This window comes from Rhinopithecus bieti, unplaced genomic scaffold (assembly GCF_001698545.2).
Source record: "Rhinopithecus bieti isolate Rb0 unplaced genomic scaffold, ASM169854v2 scaffold_71999, whole genome shotgun sequence".
NCBI classification, from domain to species: domain Eukaryota; kingdom Metazoa; phylum Chordata; class Mammalia; order Primates; family Cercopithecidae; genus Rhinopithecus; species Rhinopithecus bieti.
The window spans coordinates 300,288-328,061 of NW_016826903.1; the positions used below are offsets into that span (position 1 = coordinate 300,288).

General features: G+C 42.2%; 2 long non-coding RNA genes across 3 annotated transcripts in view; one reads left to right on the plus strand and one right to left on the minus strand.

Annotated features, from left to right (window-relative positions):
• LOC108523168 (uncharacterized) overlaps positions 1–23,472 on the minus strand; it is a 30,967-nt gene extending 7,495 nt beyond the window's left edge. Inside the window, exons 1-3 of one of the 2 annotated variants that reach the window (XR_001883738.1) lie at positions 23,333–23,472; positions 18,869–18,986; positions 15,511–16,246 (exon numbers count right to left, since the gene is read on the minus strand). This is a non-coding gene — a long non-coding RNA (uncharacterized LOC108523168). Of the gene's footprint in view, positions 1–14,634; positions 16,247–18,868; positions 18,987–23,332 lie in introns of those variants that run through there. The other variant, XR_001883737.1, reaches the window with a different exon arrangement.
• LOC108523167 (uncharacterized) overlaps positions 7,750–27,774 on the plus strand; it is a 93,805-nt gene continuing 73,780 nt past the window's right edge. Inside the window, exon 1 of the long non-coding RNA XR_001883735.1 lies at positions 7,750–7,837. This is a non-coding gene — a long non-coding RNA (uncharacterized LOC108523167). The remainder of the gene's footprint in view (positions 7,838–27,774) is intronic.

A 27,774-nucleotide genomic window follows, 5' to 3' on the forward strand; every position in this document is an offset into this window, starting at 1 on the left:
CACCCAGGCTGGAGTGCAGTGGCCGGATCTCAGCTCACTGCAAGCTCCGCCTCCCGGGTTTACGCCATTCTCCTGCCTCAGCCTCCCGAGTAGCTGGGACTACAGGCGCCCGCCTCGTCGCCCGGCTAGTTTTTTGTATTTTTAAGTACAGACAGGGTTTCACCGTATTAGCCAGGATGGTCTCGATCTCCTGACCTCGTGATCCGCCCGTCTCGGCCTCCCAAAGTGCTGGGATTACAGGCTTGAGCCACCGCGCCCGGCCTTCTCCATCATTTTAAAGCTGCTCTTTTTCCACTGCTCCCCAGCTCACTTTAATGCCTTCTCTACCTTCGCAGTCTCCTGAAATATATAAAGAAATCTTCCAACCAAGAGTTGAATAGAGTTCAACCAAGATTAAATAGACATTTTTTTTCTATTTTAGAGACAGGGTCTCACTTTGTCACCCAGGCTGGAGTGCAGTGGCCTGATCATAGCACATTGCAGCCTCAAACTCTTAGGCTCAAGTGATCTTCCTTCCTCAGCCTTCCAAAAACAAAGCTGGGATCACAGGCATATGCCATCACATTAAGAAAAAAAAATTTTTTTTTTTGATAGAGACAGGGTGTTGTTTTGTTGCCCAGGCTGGTCTCGAACTCCTAGGCGCAAGCAATCTTCCCACATTAGCCTCCCAAAACGCTGGAATTACAGGCATGAGCCACTGCGCGCAGCCTGTATAGACGATTTTTAAGAATATGTACAAGTGGACAAGCACATGAATAGATGTTCAACACCATTAGTCATCAGACAAATAAAAATTAAATTCACAATGAGACACCATTATATACCCACAAGAATGTCTAAAAGTTAAAAGACTGACAAGCAAGTGTTGGCAAGGATATGGAGCAACTGGAACTTGCATGTATTACTGATGGGAATATAAAATGGTACAGCCACTTTGGAGACTGACGATTTATTGTACAGTTCACTTCACACTTACCATGTGCTTTAGCGATTTCACTCCTAGCTATTTCTCTCATGAGAAATAAAAACATATGTCCACGCAAAGACTTGTACATAAATGTTCATAGCAGCTTTATTTATTTATTTGTTTTGAGGCAAGGTCTTGCTCTGTCTCCCAGGCTGGAGTGCAGTTGTGTGATCTCAGCTTACTGCCACCTCTGCCTCCCGGGTTCAAACGACTCTTATGACTCAGCCTCCTGAGTAGCTGGGATTACAGGCATGCAGCACCATGTCTGGCTAATTTTTCTATTTTTAGTAGAGATGGGATTTCACCATGTTGGCCAGGCTGGTCTCCAACTCCTGGCCTCCACTGATCTGCCTGACTCGGCCTCCCAAAGTACTGGGATTACAGGTGTGAGCCACCGCACCCAACCTCATAGCAGCTTTATTTGTAATAGCCCCATGTTGGAACCAACTCAAACATCCATCAGCAGGTGAGTGAATAAATTAAACATGGTATATCCACAAAATGGAACATTACTTGGCAATACAAAGGCACAAACTACTGATAAAGACCAAAACATTGATGAATTTCAAAAATGTTATGTGGAGTGAAGGAAGGCAGACATAAAGGGTTTATACTGTACGATTCCATTCTTATGAAATTTCACACACAAAAAAACTAAGTTATAATGACAGAAAACACATTAGTGGATATCTGGATTTGGCAGAATCAGAGAGTGGTTTACTGACTATAGAAGTCCTAAGAGAACTTTTTGGATGATGGAAATATTCTGTGTCTTGGTTGTACTTACATGAATATATACGTTTGCCCAAACTTACTGAACTGTATACTTAAAATAGGTGCATTTTTATTTTATGTAAAGTATATCTTCATAAAATTGATTTATCTGGCCAACTGGGATTTTAAAATGTATTCAGTTCCTCCTTTTTGTTACTCCCTACAGCTAATCAATTGTGAAATCTGCTTACTCGACTTCAAACATTTATCTCCAATGAGTTTCTCTTGTCACCCTCTCAACTGCTCAGTATTAGTTTAGGTTCCCAGCCCCTCTCCACTGTACCAGTCTGAGAACCTCTGGTCTTGCTCCACTCCACTACTCAACTCCAGCCAACATCTTCCTTCTCACCACTTCTATTCATACTCCCTTAATGAAATACTTCCATTGGCTGCCTTTTGTCCAAAGGTTGAGATACAGATTCCTTCCTTCAACAAATACTTGTTGGAAAGAAGCAGGCATTTAGGACATCGAGAAGACCATTTCATAGACTGGTCCCTTTCAAGGCTCATCGTTAGTTACTTTGAATTTTCACAACTCCTCATCTCTTATATGCTGTCCCTATCACCAGTTTTACCTTTCTGTCTCTCTCTTCCCTTTTATTTCTTAAGGTCTAGCTGAGGTATTTCCTTCTCTGTGAAGATTTTACCAAGCACCCAGGCAGACATAGGGATCTCGGAACCTTTCATGTAACCCTAACATAGCATTGGTTGGTTATTGCTTCATTGTGTCTGTGAAGTCTGTTTCCTTTGTAGACTGTGAATGATTTGGTGTTACGGATTCTGCCATTGTCATACCTGTGCCTCTAACAACTAATATGTTGGGGCTTAAAAAATCTTTATTGAATTAAAAGAATCTGACACATACATTGGCCATATTTCTATTGACGATGAAGTTAGCAATATAAATTCTCCTGTTAGAATTGTTTTCCTCTCCTATACTCCCATATCTTTTATCAATGCCTCTCTTGTATCACTTATTATTCTTCCACTAGATTGTGAACTTAAATTTTTTTTTTGAAATATTTTAAGCACCTAAAAAACTACTGTATAGGGAATAATAAAAAAAAAAACCTCCCAGGTACTCTCATTTTGTCAAATCTTAGCATTTTGCTTTGTTTGTTTCAGATGTTTTAAAAAAGTAAATGTAATATGTGTTTATACAGTGGAAGCCTCCTGGCACCCTTTCCCAATGCCATTCCCTTCCTCCCTTTTGAAAGCAATCACTCTCCTATATTTGGCGTTTATCATTTATTTGCATATTTTTATACCATGTATGTATGAATTCATAAACAATTCATGGTATTGTTTTATATATTTTAAAACTTTATACAAATAATATAATGCTGCAGATATTCTGCAATTTGATTTTGTTTTGGCTCAACATTATATTTTAGATTTATCCATGTTGATACTTGTAACTATAATTTTTTTAAAATTTCAAATTCTGGGGTATATATGCAGGATGTGCAAGTTTGTTACATAGGTAAATGTGTGCATGGTGGTTTGCTTCACCTATCAATCGATCACCTAGGTATTAAGCCCAGCATGCATTACCTATTTTTCCTGATGTTCTTCCTCCTCCTATCCCCCACCAACAGGCTCCTTTGTGTGTTGTTCCCCTCCGTGTGTCCATGTGTTCACATTGACTTGTAACTATAATTTAATGAGTAAGTTACAGCATGTATGCATGCATGAATATTCAACTAGATGTATTCTGACTCTGTAAGCAGAGAACATGTTATGTAATGCAGTCAGGAATCTTATAATTTCCCTGTCATAATACATGACATTCCTTTTTTTTTGGCTACTATGCAGAAGACCATGCCACAATACAGTACAGATGTCCCTGAAGTGACGATTCACTAAGAATCAGGGCTGGAAAACATTTTTAATAAGCTAGAGAGATGGACCAAATCTATGAATTTGAAATGTAACACAGACAAACGTAAAACATAGCATTTGGGTACAAAAAAAGTTCAATGGTACAAATATAGGATGGGGTAGATGTGGCTTGGAAGCAGAACATGGGCCAGCTTCAGTGGCTTATGCCTGGAATCTCAGCACTTTGGGAGACTGAGGCAGGAGGCTTGTTTGAGGCCAGAAATTCGAGCCTGCAGTGAGCCATGATTGCGTCATTGCAATCCAGCCTGGGTGACAGAGTGACACTCTGTCTCTAAAATAAAATAAAATAAAAAAGAAGCAGAACATAAACAGAAAGTGGACAAGTTGGCAAGGCTGGGAAAGGAAGCACCCGTGGAGAGCCACTGGGATGGCGTTTCTAGAACCAAGATTTGGGCTGTAGAGTGAGCTCCTCCAGGCCGCTTGGACTACATCTGGGAGAGAGCCTTCAGTTTCTGAGTGTGGAGCTTGTTCAGAGGAAAGTAATGAGAATGGCAGAAGAAAAAGGTAATAGTTCACTTCAAGAAGGGAGGTTGAGGCCAGCAGGATCGTGATGGTTGATTTCTGTGACTGGAAGGGAATTCTCTGTGGCCCCAAGAGATATTGGACCAATCTTGCTCCTTTTCCTGAATTCCTTCCTCAGCAGCACACCCACTCTGTCCCACAAGCTGGAAGCCTAGGAGGGGTCCTCAGCTCTCACTCATGTTCTTCTCTCCTACCTACCTGATGGTTTTTAAGTCCTGTGAGATCCATATTCTAAACATCATCTTACTTCACTCAGCAGCCTTTCTACAGTTCCTCCTACCATGAAAACTCTCTTCTGTTGATTTTGTGTGCTGCACGTTTCTCTAAGTTTCCCTCTACATCTAAGAATGCCAGGGCATGACCAGATTTTTGGAGCTTGAAGTGTTTTTATTTTGGGGGTCTGTCTTTAAAGGAATACAAAATTACAAATAAAAGGCCTTGGATGGAACTCATACAAGGTAGAGAATTATTTGGCAGCAAATCCACCTCGGGCTTTCTTTCTTTTTTCTTTTTTTTTTTAATGCCCATCTTCTTTTCCAATGCCATGGGGTGGAATTCCTAAAGAGACATCAAAGCCATTTTCTCTTTAATGCTATATACTCCCCTGGCTTTGAAGATTTTCTTCCCATCTTACATGGCCATGACCGAATGGTGACTCCCAAGTCTGTATCTCAAGCTCTGGCCTCTCTGTCTTGTGTTTAGACAGTCATCTCCACTTGGGTATTGCAAAGGCACTGCCAACTTCCTGTGGCTTAGGCTGAATCATTATCTTTCCCCTCACCTTCCGGTCCCTTTGTAGGCCTCTCATCTCACTAAATGACATCAGCATCTACCCAGTTCCAAAAGCTGGGCACCTGGGCACCATCCTTAACACCTCATCCTCCCTCATGCTTATATCCAACTTATCTTCAGCCTCATCACATTTACCTTAAATACCCCTTCTCATCATCTTCATTGTCACCATCCTTGGCCAAGGTATTGTCACATCTTGGCTGGACCACCACAATAGTCTTCTTCCTTTTTTTTTTTTTTTCTTTTTCCTTAAAGGTGTTGCGGTTAAAGGCTTAATATTTTAGTGACATTTTGGGTTCACAGCAAAATTGAGAGGAAGGTACAGGGAGTTCCCATATACCCCCAGTCCTTATACATGCACATCCTCCCCGTTATCAACATCCCCCACCAGAGTGCTACACTTATTATAACTGATAAACCTACAATTGACTCATAATCGCCCAAAGTACATATTTACATTAGGATTCGTCCTTGCTATGGTACATTCTATGGTTTGAGTGATATGTATCCACCCTTATAGTATCATGCTGGGTATTTTTACTGCCCTAAAAATCTTTTCTGCTCTGCCTATTCATCCCTTCCCTCTCACCTCAACCCTGATCTTTTACTTTCTCCATAGTTTTGCCTTTTTCAGAATGTCATACAGCTGTAATCATCTAGTATATAGCCCTTCTAGATTAGTTTATTTTTCTCAGTAATATGCATTTAAGTTCTATGTCTTTTTTTTTGGCTCAATAGCTTATTTTCATTTAGTACTGAATAATGTTCCCTTGTCCAGATGTGCCACAATTTGTTTATCCATTCACCTACTGAAAGACAATTTGGTTACTTCCAAGTTTTGGCAATTATGAGTAAAGCTGCTATAGATATTGGCGGACTGGTTTTTGTGTGGACATATGAATTCAACTCCTTTAGGTAGATACTAATGCAGATACTTAGGTAGACACTTACCTCTTAGGTAGATAGTATCTCTTAGGTAGTAAGTAAGGCCAGGAGTACAATTGCTGAATCATGTGGTAAGAATGTGTTTAGTTTTATAAATAACTACCAAACTGTCTTCCAAAGTGGCTGCACCATTTTGCATTCCCACCAGCAATGAATTAGTTCTTGTTGTTCCACATCCTCTCCAGCCTTTGGTGTGGTCAGTCCCAATAATCTCCTAATTGGTCTTCCTACCAATATTATCTGACAGCCTCCCCTACTCATTCTCTTCTCTACATTGCTGTCAGACCATCTTTCCAAAAGGCATATCTGATCACCTCATCCCCTGCTTAGGACCCTCCAAAGCCTCCTATCATTCTTAAGACAAGGATCAAATCCTTAACTAGGCCTTTAAGGTCCTGCCTGGTGTGGCTTGCCTGGCTCTCAACTGCCCTCTTACCATGCTGTCTCTGCTCTCCAGCCACACCACCTCCTCTCTGTCCCTTCTGCAGCCCAGCCTTGCCTGGAAATCTCTTCCTCACGTGTCTCACTCCTGAGTCCTCGGTCTAGGTCAGGTTCCCTTATTAGTCACTTCTTTTTTTTTTTTTTTTTTTTTTTTTTAAGACGGAGTCTTGCTGGGTCTCCCAGGCTGGAGTGCAGTGGTACGATCTCGGCTCACTGCAACCTCTGCCTCCTGGGTTCAGAGCGATTCTCCTGCCTCAGCCTCCCACCACCATGCTTGGATAATTTTTTGTATTTTTGTATTATTATTATTATTTTTATTTTATTTATTTTTTATTTTTTATTTTTTGAGACAGAGTCTCGCTCTGTCTCCCAGGCTGGAGTGCAATGGCGCGATCTCGGCTCACTGCAAGCTCCGCCTCCCGGGTTCACGCCATTCTCCTTCCTCAGTCTCCCGAGTAGCTGGGACTACAGGCGCCTGCCGCCATGCCTGGCTAATTTTTTGTATTTTTTTTTTGAGTAGAGACAGGGTTTCACCGTGTTAGCCAGGATGGTCTCGATCTCCTGACTTCATGATCCGTCCGCCTCGGCCTCCCAAAGTGCTGGGATTACAGGCATGAGCCACCGCGCCAGACCCTGTATTTTTTTTTTTTTTTTTTAAGTAGAGACGGGGTTTCACTGTTAGCCAGGATGGTCTCAATCGCCTGAACTCCTGATCCGCCTGCCTCAGCCTCCCAAAGTGCTGGGATTACAAGCGTGAGTCACCGCGCCCGGCCTATTCACTCTTAACCTTATTTCCCTCCTAAGTCTATTTATCCCTATTCAGTATGACACATTCGCTAGTGTCATTGATTTAATGGGTTAATGGCTGGCTCTCAACTTGACTCTGAGTTTCTACACAGGCTTGAACCGTGCATACGTGTCTGTGCTTGCTTTTTCATGTATCTGGACCTTGCTTATAGCAAGTCCTCAATAAATATTTGTTAAAGAGTAAATGGACTCTTAGGAAATGGATTAATTAAAAAAAAAAAAAAATCTATAGAACTATGCAAGCCTAGCCTCTAAGTCTTGGGTCAGAGAATCATTTATTTTGAGTGAATGAGATTCAAGGACGCTATAAATTGCAGAGGCATTTGCCCTGTTAGGCCAGGAAACATATCTCTCTCTAAAGATTTTGACTTGCCAATTCCCAATACCCTATGTTGAAAGCCAGCTGGCTGCCCACACTTTTGAAAACACAGTGAGACATTAACCCTCAAAGGCAAAGTCCAAGGGCACAATTTTGCTGCAAGGGCTGCCTGCCTGACTGCAGCTTTAACAGCTGATTCTCCAAATATGCACTGACGTCAGTGAGAGTTCCCTGTGCTCAGTGTGTCTGACTCAGCCTCCACAGTGCAATTTGGAGGGAAGAGTTTGACCTGAAGACGTTTCGCCTGCTACCTGTTTTAGGGTTTAAAGTGAAATGCAGCCTTTATGCCACCCCTCCAGCCTGCCCTGGTATGATTTAACTTTCATTTGCTAGTGCATTTATATTTCCTTGTATTTTACTATTTAAGAACTATTAGATAAAAATCAGAATGCAGAGCTAAGTCTAGATCAGCTGAAAAATCAAGCTGAATCAAGTTCTTTTTAGTCTTTAGCCAAAGTTAAAGACACAAGGAGAAATGTTTTGTTACTTTGGGATACAACGGAAGCTGGAGGATTTAGTGTTTTTTGTTTTTTGGGTGTGTGTTTGTTATTAAAATCCTTTCTCACTTTAAAATAAAATGTGGGGCTAGATGTGGTTGCTCGTGCCTCTAATGCCAGCACTTTGACAGGCTGAGGTGGGAGGATCACTTGAGGCCAGGAGTTTGAGACCAGCCTGGGCAATGTAGCAAGACCCTGTCGCTACTAAAAAATAATGTGTTAGTCTACAAGATGCCAGAAAATTCTCACCAAGTTAACTAATCAGAGCATCATATAATGCAAAAACATGTTAATGGAAAAGATTTTCCTGCCAAGTGTTCATAAAAAGCAGTCACATGAAATCCAAAGTTTCACAGGGGATTCTTTAAATATGATATAGCAAGATACTATGATGTTGTCAGAAATGTTTGCAAAAGCCTCAAAATTAATATTTCCCTTCTTAGTGCTCTCAAAGTGCCTTAGACACACCTCACTAAAGTGCTTATTGGGGCATGACAATAAATTGTTGAGAGTCTCTGCCAAGATTGTGAGCCTTTGAGGACAGAGCACATTTTTTAGCTATCTGAGGTAGGTCTGGCTTTTGTTATGGTGTGTGGCACATGGTAGATGCAAAGAGAAAGGGAGCTGGAATCAGAGCTCTGTGCTCCAGTCCTGCCCTCATATTTTCAAACTGTGGAACTATGTCAAATGCTTGACTTCTGCAAGTTCCATTATTCTGTAAATTGAGGAATCACGCTTCCTCACAGGGCCGCTGAGGGAGTGAAATGAGGTATGTGTCCTGTATGTAGTAGGTACTAATAAATGTGATTGTCAAGGAATTAAGAACTAGACCCTGAGATTGCATCCAGGTTCTACCTTTTGCTAGCTGTGTGACCTTGGGTAAGTCACCTAACCTCTCTGAGCCTTAGCTTCTTCTCTATATAATAGGAACAATAACATCTACATCGCAGAGTTTTGGTGAGAAACAGATTTTAGACTTCTCTATTTAATGCATCCAAACCAAAGTCTAGTACTAACCTTTTATTTTTTCAAGTAAGAATGTTCCAAAAAAGAAGCTATCATCTACTATCACCATGAAAGAAAGAGTTTTAACACCAAAAAGTGAGAAAGATAAATTTCTTTAAACAGAAATATCTTTAAAAAGAAAAATACTTTCCAATGTCCTTATTTTAGGCTGGTGAAAACTTTAGTCTTACACCGGCACCATCTGTGTCCAGACTTTTGAATCCCATTAATAATGAAGATGAAATGAGATAATATGTATAAATAGCTGAGTGTAGAGCCTGGCACACAGAAAACACTAAATAAATATTAACTGCTACTATTTAATGTTATTTTGCCATGATTGCATTGGTTAATTTTATGTGTCAACTTGTCTGGGCTAAGGGATGCCCAGATAGCTGGCAAAACATTACTTCTAAGTGTGTCTGATATGGTGTTGCTGGAAGAGAATAGTATTTTAATTAGTAGACTGAGTAAAGAAGATCGTCCTTACCAACACAGAAGGGCATTCTCCAATCTGTTGAGAGCCTAAAGAGAACATAAAAGTGGAGGAAGGACAGATTTCTTTTCTTTTTCTTTTTTTTTTTTTTGAGACGGAGTCTTGCTCTGCCGCCCAGGCTGGAGTGCAGTGGCCGGATCTCAGCTCACTGCAAGCTCTGCCTCCCGGGTTTACGCCATTCTCCTGCCTCAGCCTCCCGAGTAGCTGGGACTACAGGCGCCCGCCACCTCGCCCAGCTAGTTTTTTGTATTTTTTAGTAGAGACGGGGTTTCACCGTGTTAGCCAGGATGGTCTCGATCTCCTGACCTCGTGATCCGCCCGTCTCGGCCTCCTAAAGTGCTGGGATTACAGGCTTGAGCCACCGTGCCCGGCCAGACAGATTTCTTTTCTCTGCTTAGGTTGGGACATCCATCTTCTCCTGCCCTGGATGTTGGCACTTCTGGTTCTCTGGCCTTTGGACTGGAATTGACACCGTTACCCCCTCCATCTCAGAACAAAGGCTGAAATGCCAATATACACTAAATTACACTGGCTTTCTTGGTTCTCCAGCTTACAGATGGCGGACTGTGGGACTTCTCAGCCTCCATAATCACATAAGTCAATGCCTATAAATTTCCTGTATATGTCCTATTATAGGATAGCTCTATATATATCCTGTTGATTCTGTTTCTCTGGAGAATCCTAAACAATACAATCATCATAAGTTAAAATACTTAAATTTTCTATTAAAAAGTTTGATAAATGAATGAATGAAATGCCTGTTATATTTGTACTCAGTAGAGCTGAAGAATGAAAAGTAACAATGTGAATAACTGATCAGAGGTTTTGGGAATAAAAATGTTACTGGCATATATTCGAAACCAAATACAAGTGTTCACTGAGAGCTTCCTATATTTCAGGTGCGCCTCTTAGTATTTTACATGAATAATTTTATTTGTGCTTCATGAAAACTCCATTTATCCCATTTCTACCGATGAGGCGACTGAAGCACAGAGAGGTTATATAACTTGCTCCAGGTTACCCATTAGTAAGTGTTGTGGCTGGGATTCCAACCCACGCAATCAGACTCTATCACTTGGACTTTAATACCATGATCTTCTGTCTCCTTATAGTAAAGATAAAATATATAATAAATTCTAATTTAAATGAATATATTATGTAAATAGAAAGAAGAAGCAATAGACAATTGACAGGAAGGGCAATGGGTTGCATCATTGAACTAGATTTGGGGCAACCTTAGAAAGGAGTCCCATAATCATATTCATTTTATGTAAAATGTCATACTCTAGAAATGTGTCAGCATTTGAGTGCAGCTGAAGAATCTGATGTGTCAAGGATTGAGCACCTTGGTACATCACCTTTATTTTCTGCTGGGCTTCTCTGGTTTGGGTTTCTGAAGTGCGACATACTTTTGATAGCTTGGAAAGGGTGGGTGAGGGATGGGACTGAGGGGAAGAATGATGGTTTGGCTCTGAGCCTTGTTTTCAGCATTTTAAATTCATGGTATTGCAAAGATAGCAAGGGAAAACTGCTGGAAGGGCACCATATTCCAGCTGGAGTAGGGGTGAGAGGCCAGGCAGGCAGCATTAGCCTGCTTGACACTAACTCACTTGAGTGGAGCCTAGGCTAATGAATCACTCGCTCCGTAAAGCAGCCACTGCTTCCTTGCTCTGCACCAGCTCCATGGTGCAGGCCAAAACCCAGCTCTGGCAATGAGCCTGTGCAGAATATAGTGAAATAAGAGAAATAAGAGGTTACATTTTCCCAGAGCTTCGCTGCCAAACGTGGCAAGTGCCCAGCTGAAATTGGCAGTAGTGGCCACCCAAACCTCCCTCCAGCCAAAAGCAGAGAAGCTGGTTTCTTGGAGATGGTTCAGCCACAGCCATGTCCTGGATCATCCCCAAGCCAACACTTTACAGCAGGGTCCCAGGCGGACCTGCCAAGGTCCTGGTGTCGCAGCAGGGGCTGCCAATGTGAGTTGCTCTTTTGAAGACCGGAGACCTCTCTGCTGGGTTGAGGCTAAGCCTCCAAGACTCACAGGATGCCAAATCACACAGACCTTCCGTCATCTCATTATTAATCTTGTTTCTTATTAACCCAAACAAATATGTTGGCCTTGACTCCAGTGTTATTCAGGACAAAAATGATATCCTTTTTGGGGTTCAAATTGATAGCATTTTCTTTGTTTCAGGTGCTGCCCCTAAGCTCTTTTTGTCAATTTTCTGTCTCTCACAACCACTCTTTGCAGGAAAGGACATGAAAGTGAAGAGAGATGAAGTAACTCACTGAAGAGCACACACATTGAGAGCCCAGGTTAACTCCAAAGTGTAAGAGCTTTCGCCACATATTGGTACCTCTGTCTTGTGAGGGTTGTGAAAAGAATTATTATTTAAGTGTTCATGTCTCTATTTTCTTCCCAAATGGTTTCTATTAGGTTGGTGCAGAAGTAATGGTTTTGCCATTACTTTCAATGGCAAAAACCGCAATTACTTCTGCACCAACCCAATAGCTTCTTGAGGGAAAGGACCTAGCTCTAAAATAAATTAATGCCAGCCTGGCTCTAAAATAAGTAAATCAATAAATAGAGTCACCCAGGCTGGAGTGCAGTGGTGTGGGATCATTTCTACTGCAGTGTTTCCAGAGTATTCATTCATGCATTTGGGAAATATTTATTGAGCACTTATTATGTGCCAGGGACTATGCCAAGCATTTGCCAATAAAAAGACAAAAAATCACTGGGCCTGCTCTTTGGGAGCTAATAATCCTATGAGGGTAATACCTAGGGAAGTCAATGAGTTATTACAAAATAACAAGGTCGACCCTGCATTGGGTATGCCATTCTAGCAGTTCTTACCAGTTATTTATAGACTATTCACATATTTTATGTATTTATCTTGTATTTTATTCTAAATGCAATTAACAAATGTATGCTCATAAAAAAATAGTTACATTAATCTAATGGTGGTGTGACATAATAAGAAATATGTATTTGGTCTTTGCCCAGGGTTTCTGACACACAGATCCTATATCCCTTGGAACCTCTGGAGTGATAGGAACATCTCTTGTTCTAATGAGAGAACTCTTGGTGGGCTCCTGGATGGGGGTAGTCACCAGAAAGACCAAACCTTGATAGGCAGCATGAAACTTTCAGCCCTAAACCCTAACCTCCGGGAAGGGGAGAGAGGTTGGAGACTGAGTTAATCACCCCTATATGATGAAACCTCCGTAAAAACTCCTAAACTTTGGGATTTGGAGAGCTTCCACATTGGTGAGCATGTTGAGGTGCTGGGAGGGTCGTGCTCCTTGAGAGGGTATGGAAACTATGTGCTACCCTTCCTTTTTTTCTCCTCTGCATCTCCTATTTGGCTGCTTCTGAGTGGTATCCTTTATAATAAACTGATAAAAGTAAGTAAGATGGCTTCCTGAGTTCTGTGAGCCATCCTAGCAAATTATCAAACCTGAGGAGGGGTCATGGGAACTCCAGATTTATAGCCAGTCAGTCAGAAGTACAGGTGCCGTGGGACCTGTGACTGGTGTCTGCAGTGCGGGTAGTACTGTGAGACTGAGCCTCTACCTTGTGGGATCTGACACTAACTCTGAGCAGTGTTGGAATTTAGTTGAATCATAGGATACTCAGTTGCTGCTCAGAAAATTAGAGAATTGGCCACTGGAAGTGGAAAACACCACAGTGGGCTTCTTGAGAGAGCATCACAAATATGTTCATAACTAAACATGGGCATCAGAAAATACAAACATCTTCTGTCAAAATTGTGAAAATTGTGTAGCAGACTCAAAAACACACAGATTTCATCTTTATGAACTATATCAAGGACAAAATAAAAGATGGGTGTTTAAACATTTTGTGTTGTTAAGTTCCAGTCCAGATTATTACAAAGGCCTCCTAACTATCTCCCCTTTTCTTCTGTATCCTGCTCTAATCCTCCTGCATGGAGCAGCCAGGGGGTCTTTTAAAACAATAAATCAGACCATGTCCCTTACCAGCTAAAAGCCCATTAATAACTCGGAATTGTTGTTAGACTAAAACCCACATTTCTTATCATGGGCTGCAGAGATCTACATGATCTATCTCTCCCATCTGTCCAAACTGATATGATGATGACGATGATGATCATGATGATGAAAAATAGACTGCATTTACTGAGCATCCACTAAGCACTTTATATGCTTTCTCTCATTTAATCTTTTTTTAAAAAATACCAACCAGCATTAGCTAGAATCTCATCTAATCTTTATGACAACCTTATCTCTCCTCCTCTCTAGTTTATATGGCAGCTGTACTTTCCAAATGCTCGCAGAGCTCTTTCCCACTCCCTGGACCTTTGTGCTCACTGTCCCCTTGGCCTTGAACATGCTAGTTTCAGCTCTTCTCACAGTTGGCTTGTGTGTACCCACCAGGTGTCAGCTCAAACATCATTTTGGAGAGGCTGCCCTTGACTACCCAATCTAAGCAGCTTTCTCCAGTTATGATGTCCTTTTCTGCTGATGGGTTCTTGCTGATAATTTACTGGAGCCTTTCACGGTCATGTTTATGTCTTTTATTGTGCTTATCTATTTCCCCATCTGGAATGTTTTGTAAGCTCTGTGATGGCATCTTCCTCACCACTGTCTTGTTTACTACACCAGTGCGTGGTATGTGCAAGGAACAGAGGCTCAATATGTATTTGGCAAATGAGTTGATAAATGTATCTTATGAATATTAAGTAATAAATGCTAAAAAAAAAAAAAAAAAAAAAAAAACAAAACAAAAAAAAAACACCCCATACGTTTCTTCTAAGTAATGATCATCTACTCAGGTCAGTCTTTAATAATTTAGAAGGCCTGAATTTTTTTTTCTTTCTTTTTTTTTTTTTTTTTGAGATGGAATTTCACTCTTGTTGCCCAGGCTGGAGTGCAGTGGCGCAGTCTTGGCTCACCACAACTTATGCCTCCTGGGTTCAAGCAATTCTCCTGCCTCACCCTTCAGAGTAGCTGGGATTACAGGCATGCACCACCACACCTGGCTAATTTTGTATTTTTAGGAGAGACGGGGTTTCTCCATGTTGGTCAGGCTAGTCTTGAACTCCCGACCTCAGGTGATCCACCCACCTTAGCCTCCCAAAGTTCTGGGATTATAGGCGTGAGCCACCACTCCCGGCAGGCCTGGATTTTATATGGTCACTAGATGTGTGTGTATTTGTTGGCTAAGCGATCATAACAAAAGCAGGTCCAGGTGAATCTTAAGGAAACTTACCTAGGTGTTTTAGATATGGCTGGATGATAAGGTGAATACTAGCATGCTGTTAGAACAGAGAGCTATGGGAGGAAGGAGTGATGAGCTGTCTGGGGCTGTCAGAAAGACTGATGATAATTCAGGCAGCAGGTGAATCCCCTTTGGGTGGGAAGTGGCTTGGTGTGGGCTGGAGCTTGGGTCAGATGGGATAAGGATGGAGGGATGAGGAGTGGCAGAAGATGAGGCTGAAGGTTAGACTGCAAACAATGGAGAAAGGTGGTGAGTGTGTACTAAGGAAGACAGATTTTGTGCTGGAAGCAATGGCCTTGGAAATGGGGAGGGGCTTAGGAAATCATGCTTAGGTTAATGTCATATAGAAGAGGGGACTTCGATGGAGAAAGCAAATACTGCAGGCAAGACATAAGGCACTCCCTTCACTAAGGTAGTGCGGTCAGAATGAAGAGGATGCTGTGCACTGAGCTAATGCTCAGCATGTTTGTTCAATAATATCAGGTATTTAAAACATGCACATTTAAATATACAACACATTATACAAACTGGTTAAAGGAAAATTGATGTAGGTGATAGGATAGAGAGAGATAATCCCTTCTTAAACCCCAGCATGATTAATGCATAGACAAGTATCGCATGTCCTTAAATGAAGGATTGTAGATGCAATTTTTAGGTATGTCACAGGATTGAGAACTAAAAGGAGCTTCAGAGGAGACCTGTGCCCTCATTCTTTATTTTCACCTGCTTGGCCTTGCTCTTTCCATCAGGGGCTTCTTCAAGGTTCCTGACTCTGCCACATCTCCAGTTGTTTCCTCCTGCTGGTCTCTCCGTTCTTTGCTTTTCTCTCCCATCCCTGCTGTGTGAAATCATTTTTCTTGGCCGAGATACAGAGTCATGTCCGGTGCCTTCCTTAACGTTGTTCAGGTAAAATTAGTTGCTGTGCTGTATGCACCTGTGTTACTCACATTAAGGTCTATTATGTAAAACACATAAGGCACACTCACGTGACGATTAATGGTGTGGACTTTATAAAGCCAGGCTGCCAAGGTTTGTTTTTGGCCAGGTTTGTTTTGGGCTAAGTCACTGAACTGCTCTGCGCTTTAGTCTCCTCATCCGTAAAATGAAGACAATAATGGTATTTATACTAATAGTGTCTTAGCCTGATCTCTAGCTGCTACAACAAAATATTATAGACTGGTGGCTTATAAACGACATAAATTTATTTCTCACAGTTCTGAAGGCTGGAAAATCCAAGATGGAAGTGCCAGCAGATTTGATGTTTGGTGAGGAGTTGCTTCCTCATAGATAGTCATCTTCTCACTTTTGCCTTCTCAAAAGCAGAAGGGGTAAGGGTCTCTCCCGGGCCTCTTTTATAAGAGCACTAATTCCACTCATGAGCCATCATGACCCGATCATCTTCCCAAAGCCGCATCTCCTAAAGCCATAAGCTTGCCGGGTAGGATTTCCACATATGACTCTGTGGGTGGGAGATACAAACTGTCAAATCATAGGAAATACTGTTTATTTCAGAGGGTTGTTAGAAGGACCTAATGAGCTAATACATGGAACATTGAAGAACAATGCCTGGTATACAATAATTATTAAGTTTGTTCGCTGCTTTCTTGCTAGACTATGGGTTTCTGAGAACGGGGATGCAGGTCTTATTGATCCTGTAACTACAGCCTGGCCTGGCCCACTGTGGTCCTCAGGGATTGCTGCTGAATGAATGGATTGCACAGATGAGTAAACTGAGGAATATGTTCAGGGCCCCACTGGAGCATGCACCAAGGGCCTTGTGACCCCCAGGGCTGTGTTCCTGGGTCAGCTATTGAATTGTTCACCGCTGAATGTGGAGTAAGAAATTTCTGCTTATGTGCCTTTAGCAAGGAAACCTCGGTGCATTTAAACTCACTTTTTACGTTGCCTTTTATGACACCTAGGAGAGGGACATTTATGGTTACAGAACATTAAAAGAAAAATGAATGCAAGTGTAAACTTCTGAAATTACTGTGATTTAGGGAATGATAGGTGTTATTTTTTCACAGGTTTTATATAATGTGAGTGCATGCTATGGAATTATCTGAACAAAAGTTGTAAATAAACCCGAAGAGTACTCATTTTTAAGATACGATATGATAGAAGTATATGCTTATCTTTCAAATATTTGTAAAATGTATGATATTTCTAACAGTTTAAACATGAGATATTTCCAGACAATATTTATTGCCTAAGACTTTGTGAAACAGAGGCATAGCCATGTTTTACGGCCCTGATTTAGAACCCCTAATTCCCCAAGCACGCACAGTAGGAAGAGGCAGGAAGGCAAGGGAGGGTCCAGTTTCTTGCCTCAGAATTAAGACCTCTTTGTCCTCTACCTGCAGGTATCTACCCTACCCTGGCTGTGGGTGCAGTTCTGATTTGGGGGGAATTTAAGGAGCCCTGATCTATTGCAAGTTATTGCTGCTGCTGGGCCCACTCTGATCTGAGTTCCAACTCCAGTTAAGAGAACCAATTTTTTATTGCTTGCCAATTGTCCTCTCTATGTTAGGCTTTTACATGCTTCATTTCATTTAACCCTCCTAATAATTTAACATGTGATGAAACAGATGCCCAGAGAGGGTAAGTGATTTGACCAAGCCACCCTGCAATGTGAATGGGGAACCAGGATTTTAAAACCTTGGTGTATGATGAAAACAACCCAAATGCTGATCAGCTGATGAATGGATAAACAGAATGTGATATATCCATACAATGGAATATTATGCAGCCATTAAAGAAATAAAGTAATGATACGTGCTATGTATTAGTCATGATTCTCACAAAAAAAAGAACCAATAGGATATATGTATGAGTGTATGTATATATGTGCGTGCACATACACACACACTCGCGCGCGCGCACACACACACACACACACAGAGATTTATTATAAAGAATTGGAGGCCGGGAATAGTGGCTCATGCCTGTAATCTCAGCACTTTGGGAGGCCAAGGTGGGTGGATCACTTGAGGTCAGGAGTTTGACACCAGCCTGGCCAATATGGTGAAACCTCGTCTCTACAAAAAAAAAAACAAAAATTAGCCAGGCGTAGTGGCGGGCACCTATAATCCCAGCTACTCAGGAGGCTGAGGCAGGAGAATCACTTGAACCCAGAAGGCAGAGGTTGCAGTGAGCCAAGATTATGCCACTGCACTCCAGCCTGGGCAACAGAGCCAGACCCTGTCTCAAGAAAAAAAAAGAATTGGCTCAGGCAGTTATGGAGGCTGAGAAGTCCCAAGATCTTTGGTTGACAAGCTGGAGACCCAGGAAAGTCTATGGTATAGTTTCAGTCCTAATCCAAAGGCCTGAGAACCAGGAGAGTCAATGGTGTAAGGTCTATTCTGAGTCCAAGTCAAAAGGCAGAATTCCATTCTCAGTGGAAGACATTCATGCAGAGAGAGAACAAATCCTTTCTTACACAGCCTTTTTGTTCTATTCAGGCCTTTAATTGATTGCATGGGGCCTATCCACACTGGGGAGGGCAATCTGCTTTCTCAGGCCACCAATTCAGATGTTAATGTCATCCAGAGACACTCTCACAGACACACCCAGAATGATGTTTAACCAAATACTTGGCACTCTGTGACCCAGTCAAATTGACACATAAAATTGACCATCATATGCTATCACATGGATAAATCTCAGAAACATGCCATGAGAAAGATGCCAGACACAAAAGGTCACATATTATATGATTCTATTTATATAAAATATCCAGGATAGGCAAATCCATAGAAACAGTGAGCAGATGAGTGGTTGCCAGGGACTGGTGGGGAGTGGGGAATGGAGAGCAACTGCTTAATGAGCGTGGAATTTGCATTTGCGGTGGTGAAAATGTTCTGGACCTGGATAGTGGTGATAGTTGCGTAGCACTGTGAGTGTCCTTAATGCCACTGAATTATACACTTTATATTGGTTAAAATGGTACATTTTATGTTACACATATTTTACCACAATAAAAACAGACAGATAGAAACCTATTACAGTTATCTTTGAAGACCTTGATTTTTCTCGTAAAACAGGATGTGCTTCTGCCTTGTTTCTGATTCTCAGTTCCTACCTGAGAACTGGATCTCTCAGTGGAGAAACCGTTCAGCCCCTTGGTCCCTCAGCTGCAGGGTTGCTGCTTTTTCAGAGCACTCCTCCACTTCCTTTCCCTTCTGGCTTGGAGCTCTGACCTGCAGGAAGAACCTGCAGTGAACACCACTCATCTCCACTTCCTGCCCACTTGCAGCTCCTGGCTGCTGCTGCTTCATCTCTCATGTGGCTCTGCCCATACCTATGTAAACTCTAACCTCTCACCTTTTGCTTGGCATTGTAGTGGCTGGATTTCCATGGCCTGGTGCTGGGCCTCACCTGGGCTTGCCTCAACTCAGGGAGCTGGTCAGACTGACCTTTGTCAACACGTTCACATCTACTTCCCTGCTCACCTTCAGTCTTTTCCTTCTGTAGACACTTTCTTACTATCCTACCCTACTCCTGACTTATCTGTCCTGCCATTCTGACTCCCTGGACCTGTCAAACTGTCCACAGGGTGACAACTAGTCCTCTGCAGAAGTGGAATGAAGGCTACTCATTCAGGCCTTCCTTGCCCTTCTCCAGTTGGGTCACTCTTCCCAGGAAACATGTAGGCATTACCCATCCGACCCCTAATTAATCTTCCCAACACGTGCTTAGATTATGTTTACTCTCCGTCTCCAAAAACTTTACTGGCAACTGTAGCGACATTTTCTATGCTTTACTGCTGCTCAGCATCTTCTGAAAGCCTTTCTACATTTAGGGAAATGTGCAATTAGGAGTCCTGCTTTCCCAAGGCAGATGCTAGAAACTCTTACCCAGTCTCCCTTGCAGCTGGAGCATAGGCCCAGGACCCTTGATCTGCCCATAGACTGCTCTTGGTAGACTTAGGTTCAGAGGAGAGCACCACCAGGAAGCCACATGGAGTGGGACTCATTTTCTGGAAGTAGAGATGAGGTCTTGCATCTAGTGCCTGGTGGCAGTAAATGTGGGCCTCCATGGAATTGGCACAGAGGGTGGATTAGCTCCTCGGTTTTCAAGTTTTGTTCTTTGCCCACCCAGAGTTTCTGTAAATTACCCAATATCTCAATATTTTTATTCAAATTACCCCCAATTTTTCAGCTTTATTGAGGTACAATTGACAGTTAGCAATAGTGTATATTCTAGATATACAACATGATGTTTTGATATATGTATACATTGTGACATGATTACCACAATCAGGCTAGTTAACCCATCTGTCACATCACATAGTTACCTTTTTTGGTGATGAGATTACTTAAGATCTACTCTCTTAGCAAATTGCAAGTACACAGTACAGTACATTATTATTAACTATAGTCACTATGCTGTATGTTGGGTCTGCAGAATTTATTCTTCATACAAGTACAAGTCTGTAATGTCTTTTAATTAATTTGTTTTCTATTTAAACTCCCTGGAATGGTTGTTTGTAACTCAGAAGTCTTAAAGTGCACAGTCCCTTTGTCTTCTGATTAAGAGCAAATGTCTTCCCTTGCAGTTGAGGCTTTGCCTGTTGTGATGTCAGTTGTTTCTCCAGGCTTTGCACTTTTCATGTCTCTATGATATAGTCAGAGGGTGTAGCTCCATCTCTCCTGATCAAAGGGGGCTCCCCATGTCTATGCCGTGGTTCCTGCTGTCTACTCCACTTGGAACACACTCCCAGCTACACCTTTGTCACTAATATTCTACTCTTCCAGTGTTTCTTTAGAGAAACGCTCTAAATTTTTTTTTACAACACATCGTACGTAAGCTCCCCACCATAAAATGTGTCCACTTTTTCTGGAGGGCAGAGGCTCTGTCTTAGTCGTCCCTCAGAATTCAGCCATGTCTGACCAGGGAACTCACCAGCTGGCTTAACAAAATAGCACTTTGTGATCCCTCAGGGTGGGCACTTGTGAAAGGATCCCTGTAATGGCCTGACACTTGTTACTCCAACATCACTTTCTTCTTGGGAATGTCTTCAATTGCTGCTTCCACTGCTGCCATGGCCTTAGGTGGCATCAAAGTCCTTACCTTTCTAGCCTAAGGATGGGCCAATTCTCTTCTTTTAGTATCTTTCAGAACAGCTGTGCTTAAGTTAAACCTTTGTGCTAATAACATAGAATTATTCATAAAACTCTTGGGTGAATAAATGGTTGTTCTCATCACCTGCATCTGCCCATCCTTGGGTGCCCCTCCAGATCTGTATTGCGGGAAGTCAGAGATCCCAAATGGGGAGACTGGCTGGAGCCGCGGCAGAGGAATATAAATTGTGAAGATTTCATGGACATTTATCACTTTCCAAATAATACTCTTGTAATTGCTTACACCTGTCTTACTTTAATCTCTTAATCCTGTTATCTTCATAAGCTGAGGATGCACATCACCTCAGGACCCTGTGATAATTGTGTTAACTGTACAAATTGATTGTAAAACATGTGTGCTTGAACAATATGAAATCAGTGCACCTCGAAAAAGGACAGAATAACAGCAATTTTAGGGAAGAAGGGAAGACAACCATAAGGTCTGACTACCTGCGGGGTTGGGCAAAAAGAGCCATATTTTTCTTCTTGCAGAGAGCCTCTAAATGGACGTGCAAGTGGGGAAGATATCACTAATTTCTTTTCCTAGCAAGGAATATTGATATTAATACTCTGGGAAAAGAATTGCATTCCTAGGGGGAGGTCTATAAACAGCCGTTCTGGGAATGTCTGTCCTATGTGGTTGAGATAAGGACTGAGATATGCCCTGGTCTCTTGCAGTACCCTCAGGTTTACTAGGATTGGGAAACTCCAGCCTGGTAAATTTTTGATCAGACTGGTTCTCTGCTCTCAAGCCCTGTTTTCTGTTAAGATGTTTATCAAGACAATACGTGCACTGCTGAACATAGACCTCTGGTCCTGTTTGCTCAGAAGCATGTGATCTTTGTTCCCCTTTTTACCCTTTGAAGCATGTGATCTTTGTGACCTACTCCCTGTTCTTACACCTCCTCTTCTTTTGAAATCCTTAATACCTGCTGGTTTTGTGGCTCAGGTGAGCATCATGGTCCTACTGATATGTGATGTCACCCCTGGAGGCCCAGCTGTAACATTCCTCTCTTTGTGCTCTTTCTCCTTATTTCTCAGACCAGCTGACACTTATGGAAAATAGAAAGAACCTACGCTGAAATATTGGTGGCAGGTTCCCTCAGTAATCTGTCTCCCTATCCAGCTTCAAATGGCAAGAGTCAGCTTTCATCCCCCCCAACCAGGTAGGACATTCAAACCTTGCTAAACTTATAGGAGCTTGAGCTCAAGAGAGCCATATCAGAGAAAGGAAGACATTCTTCCTTTACCCTGGTCTAAGTCCTGTCTTCTAATCCCTCACTTCTTCCAAGTTCCACTGTTTCTCAGGACCACCAACACTGGAAGTACCCATTACTGTATGTGTGACCAAATCTTCTGAACACAAGGATGTGGCTTTATTTTATTCCAAGACTCAAATGAGACAGATCCATTACAGCACAACTCAATTCAATATCTATAGATGTAAGAGATATATATGCACACAGCAGAGATATATAGGCAGTGCACAGTAGATGTATGGAGAATTGAATTAACCCAAACACATTCTTCAATGTTTGTAGTTATAGGAATTTCAACTGTATACACAAATATTGTACCTTTAAAATATTTTTATAAAGTAACCTAATTTATCCTATCTCATTGGGCTGGTAGCTGGGGAAGGGCTACTTAACCTAAGTCATTCTTGGACTTTCTCTGCCTCCTCCAACCCTGGAATTTAGATCACAGTTTCAGGATCATTCACATTCCCCAGGCATCTGATGTGGGGTGATGTCTCCCTTGTTACCAGGTCATTAGTTCACAGTTTTCTGCTGTCTGCAGGGCTCTATTAGAACTAATGCCTCTCTGCATAATTTTTTTTTTTTTTTTTTTAGAGATAGGGATTTTCTATGTTGTCCAGACTGGTGGTGGCTATTCACAGATGTGATCCTGCTGCTGATCAGCGTGGAAGTTTTGTCCTGCTCTGTTTCTGACCCAGGCTGGGTCACCCCTCCTCAGGCATCTTGCTGGTTCCCTGCTCCTGGGAGGTCACCATATTGATGTATTTAGTGCAGACATCCTATTGACATAGTATGCTACAGCCCAGATCTCCTGGGCTCAAGCAGTCCTCCTGCCTAGTCTCCTGAGTAGCTGAGTCTACAGGTGCACAGCACTATGGCTGGCTCTGCAGATTTTATTTCATGCTTCAGGTACAAAAGTCTTTTACAAGGCTGTCACAACTAGCTAGATTCAGAGATTGCCAGTGAGTGGAATGAAGCCCTAGATGTGTTTTTTTTTCACCAGCATAGTGTAAATTTTTTAAACAAAATTAATACACTTAGGATATAAAACCCCAGGTAGACATAGTCCTTACCAGTCCCACTTGTCTCCCTACCAGCTTTACTCATTTGTTTGTTTGTAATATCTTTCTGATTCTTTGAAGGCATTTGAACATTTGAGCTTACCATTCCTCTCTGGAGTCATACAGCCTCCTTTTTTCCTGCCTTGGCCTGGGGTTGGCTGTGTGGTCTTGGGAGGATCCTCTCTTCTTCCATGCCGTGATTCAAATGTTCAAGTTACTCTGTGAATTGCCTCATTCTTTAACCTCCTTCATTAACCCTCTTAGGTCTTCAAAAGATAGAGGACTTTGGAAAACAAAGGCCTAGAGATGTTACTGATTAACCCCTGTTTTCTTCCTTGCCACATCCCTGAAAAAATAAGGCACTTTTGGAAGTTGTGGGAGAAGAAGGCAGGGCAGAAAAAAAAGAGAAGAGAACATAAATGTTGTTGCAAAATATTAGCTAACCACATCATCTAAAACAGAGAAAAACTAAAATGTGAGAAATTTTGAACACAGAAGGAAAGAAGAAAACATTATAAGCTTAAAGGGACATGGTTGGGAACCTCTGGAGTCTTACAGTATCTGTCAAATTACATGATGCAGGTAACAGTGCTTTTCATCTGTGTCCTGCATCCCAAAGCCACTGTTCTTTCCTATGAGCACTTAATACCACTGAACCCCCTTTTCCTGCCAAAACAGTTCACATGCTACCCCCTCAGCAGCTGTCACACACCTGGAGACAGGACACAACCTGCTCATTCTCTGAATAAGCTCCATACTTTATTGCCATGACTTTTCCCAAAGTCCCTGTCTGAAAAAAACAGTGTCATTAGACATGTAAAAGGAAAAAAAAGAGCCTTCTTCATCTTCTAGCTACAAAGGAAGCAGGGTGCATCTAGGGGAGATGATGCAGCAGGGAAGGAGACCTGTGCAAGGTGGGGCTCTCCTGTGCAGGGCAGCCTGGAGAGGATGACTGGGAGTCCCGTGAGACTTGTCCAGGGAATGTGGCAGGAGATGGGAGAAGTGCAGAAACTGGGAAAAAGGATCAAGGCTTTGGCCTGAAAAAAATCAATCTCTTGCTGATGGAGAGAATCAAGCAGTTTTGATTTCTCAATCCTACAGGATACTTGTAGCAAATACAAAAGGAATAACACACAATTTCTGTCCTCAGGGAGTTTACTTTTTAATAGAGGAGGCCAGACACATACTCCAGACCAGGCAATACCTGGATAGGAGTAGTGGCGTAATAAGTGGAAATTCAGAGGGCGGGGAGAGAACTGGGGTCTGAGAAAGCTTTTTGGAGCAGGGAAGACTTGAGCCAAACCTTGAGGAATGAGTGGGATTTGGAAGGTGGAGAGAGGAGGCCCCTAGGTGGAGGGGCCCTGTGGACAAGGTGTGACAGTCAGGGGATAGTGAGTAGGGGGGCCTGCAGGCTGACACAAAGGAGTGAGTGGTAGAGAAAAGGTTGGAAAGGAAGGAGGAACAGAAATGTGGTGAAAGCTTGACCAGTTGTGTGACTTTATATGATCTTTTGCCTTAGTGTCTTCATCCCTAAATGGCCATAATAAGCCTAGTTGTGGTTTTCATGAAGTTAAATGGGGCCCTTGATATGAAAGCTTTCTATTGTGTGGGGCTTCAAAAAAAGGTCAGTTCTCCCTTTCCAGACTGAGGCACTTGGACACTATCCTGTAGGCTGTGTGGTGCCAGCAGGGCTCGTGAGCAGGAAAAGGAACTTCAAAACCTTGGCAGAGAGGGAATGATGGAGGAGGATATGAGAGGGGCTTGTGAACAGCCAATCCAAGCCTGCCGTGATGGAGGCTGGCAAGCTCTGATGGGATATGCTGAGTCCTCGGTGGGGCCTATTACCAGAATGGGAAGCCCTTCAGTCATCTTTCAGATCCAGGTTGAGGCCGTGAGATCATGCTCGAAATCTTTTCCTAGAAGTTCCACAGAGCCATCAGGCACTAGGGGGCTGCCAATCCCCAGACCCTCAAGTGGGAGCGGACTCTGGGCTAGAAAGTGAGAGACTCTACACTTCCTTATAAATCATCATTGCCAGCCAGTCTTCAGTCTGGCTGAAATTTAGTGGGTATATTAAAAGTGCATCCAGGCACAATAAAGCCTAGGTTGAGGTTTAAAATATAGCTTGTCAGATGAGTATTTAGTGGTGTGTTTTAATATGCATAAGTGCAAACCGGAATTTAATATGTAGGCTAAAGTACACATTAGCAATTTCATAAGTGATCTCAAATTGCAGTGTACACAAGCAACTTGATGTGAGTGTGGGTTGAGGGGGGAAAAGGAAAATAAAATACCGTTAAACTTTGGGATTATTTTTTTCTTTATTCCCCTAAGTAGGACTTTGTATAATTCCCAGGTGAATTTGTTATGGAGTTGCCTTTTATTTACTTATTTCTTATTTGTTTTTGTTTTATTGAGCTAATGAATGCTAATTCATAGAACACAAAATTAGCTTTTTTGCCGTATATAATCCATCACCATCTACTACCTTCACAGTGCTGTTCCATCACCACCTCTATCCATTCACAACACATTTTCATCACCCCAAAAGGAAATCCTATACCCATTATGGGGTCAATCCCTCCATTAAGCCATCACTCCCTGTTTCCACCTCCCCGCAGGTCCTTGCAACCACCAATCTGCTTTCTGCCTCTCTGGATCTACCTATTCTGGATCTCTCTCTCTTTCTCTCTCTTTTTGCTCTTGTTCTGTCCTATCGTTTGTATAAGTTTGTGTTTTTCTGGACTTAGGCAATGCCTGCTACTTTGGAAGTATTCAGAGGTTGCAATGCTGGGAACCAAGATGTCAGGTTATTGAAAGCAGAGAAACTACCAGATAGAACCTGGCTTTGTAGAGCAAATAAAGGTAAGGCTAGGAGGCTTGGTCCTACCAAGATTTTCCTAAGAGGGCTAGTGACTTTTTAGTATTATAGGCTCCTTGGCAGTCTGATGAAGCTCTTGGACTTCTCAGAATAATGTTTTGAATAAACTGAAGCATACAGATTACCAAGGAAACCAATTATGTTGAGATGCAGCTTTAAAATATTAAAGTATCTGGTAATCAAGTAATATATATGCTTCTTTGTTAACACATTGAATAACAAGGTCTAGCTTGGGTCTATTAACACTGTAATTTTAAAGCAGTGAAAGGTATAAATTATATTTTGATATCTGCAACACTATAATATGATATGAAAATATCTGATTTCTACTGGTAGCAAAATCATGGGAATTGCTAATAATACTGTGGTTTGTTACCAACATTCATAAATAAGAAAACATGAATGGAAGTTAGTACAAACAAAGATATAATTTTTCCCCATCTGAGTTTATACACAGACTTATTAGGAACTCCTGCTCTGGGATCAATGGTTTCTAACCCATTTTCATCCATAGACCCCTTTGAGAATCTGATAAAAGCTTCCTGTAGACCATCTCACTGGGAAAATATACTCATCAGCAGATATAAAAATTATATCTTGTCTGTTGACCCCTGACAGCCACCCATGAACCATGTCCACGTCTCTGGACCTCAGATTAAGAACTTCAGTTTTAGATGTACTATCAACCAAAAGCACTGTCCCATTTAGAATTATTTCCCTGTAAATAACAGAAATGGACTTTGGAACCATGTGGTTTTAGAGGCTCTTTGTAGCAGAAGCTCTGGACAATCTTGTCTACATCCCATGTCTGGAATGAGTAGGCTCCATCCGTGGCCAGGCCTTTGATGTTCTGGTCACTGTTGATACATATGAATATGTATCAACTTGGGTAGGGTGTTCCTCAATCCCTTCACTAGGGGAAAGCTGCACACCTTGATGAAATAATCCCAATAAGGAAGAATAATTTCCTAAAAGGAATTTGAGGCGCTATTACAAAAAATATTAAATTAAATTGATGTAGACATGAGGTAGGCAAAAGGGAAAACAAAGTCCTGTTAAAAGTAGTAATGTGGGCCAGGCGCTGTGGCTCACGCCTGTAATCCCAGCACTTTGGGAGGCCGAGGCAGGCAGATCACCTGAGGTCAGAACTTTGGGACCAGCCTGATCAGCATGGTGAAACCCTGTATCTACTAAAAATACAAAAATTAGCCGGGCATGGTAGCGGGTGCCTGTAACCCCAGCTACTCAGGAGGCTGAGGTAGGAGAATCGCTTGAACCCGGGAGACAGAGGTTGCCATGAGCCGAGATCGCGCCACTGTACTACAGCCTGGGGAACAGGTTGAGACTCCGTCTCAAAATAATAATAATAATAATAATAATAATAATGTGGCTGGGCACAGTGGCCTATGCATGCAATCCCAGCACTTTGGGAGGCCGAGGTGGGTGGATTGCCTGAGGCTGGGAGTTTGAAACCAGCCTGGCCAACAGGGTGAAACCCCATCTCTACTAAAAATACAAAAATTAGCTGGCTGCAGTGGCACATGCCTGTAATCCCAATTACTTGAAAGGCTTGAACCCTGGAGGAGGAGGTTGCAGTGAGCCAAGATTGTGCCACTGCACTTCAGCCTGAGTGACAGAATGAAACTGTGTCTCAAAAAAAAAAA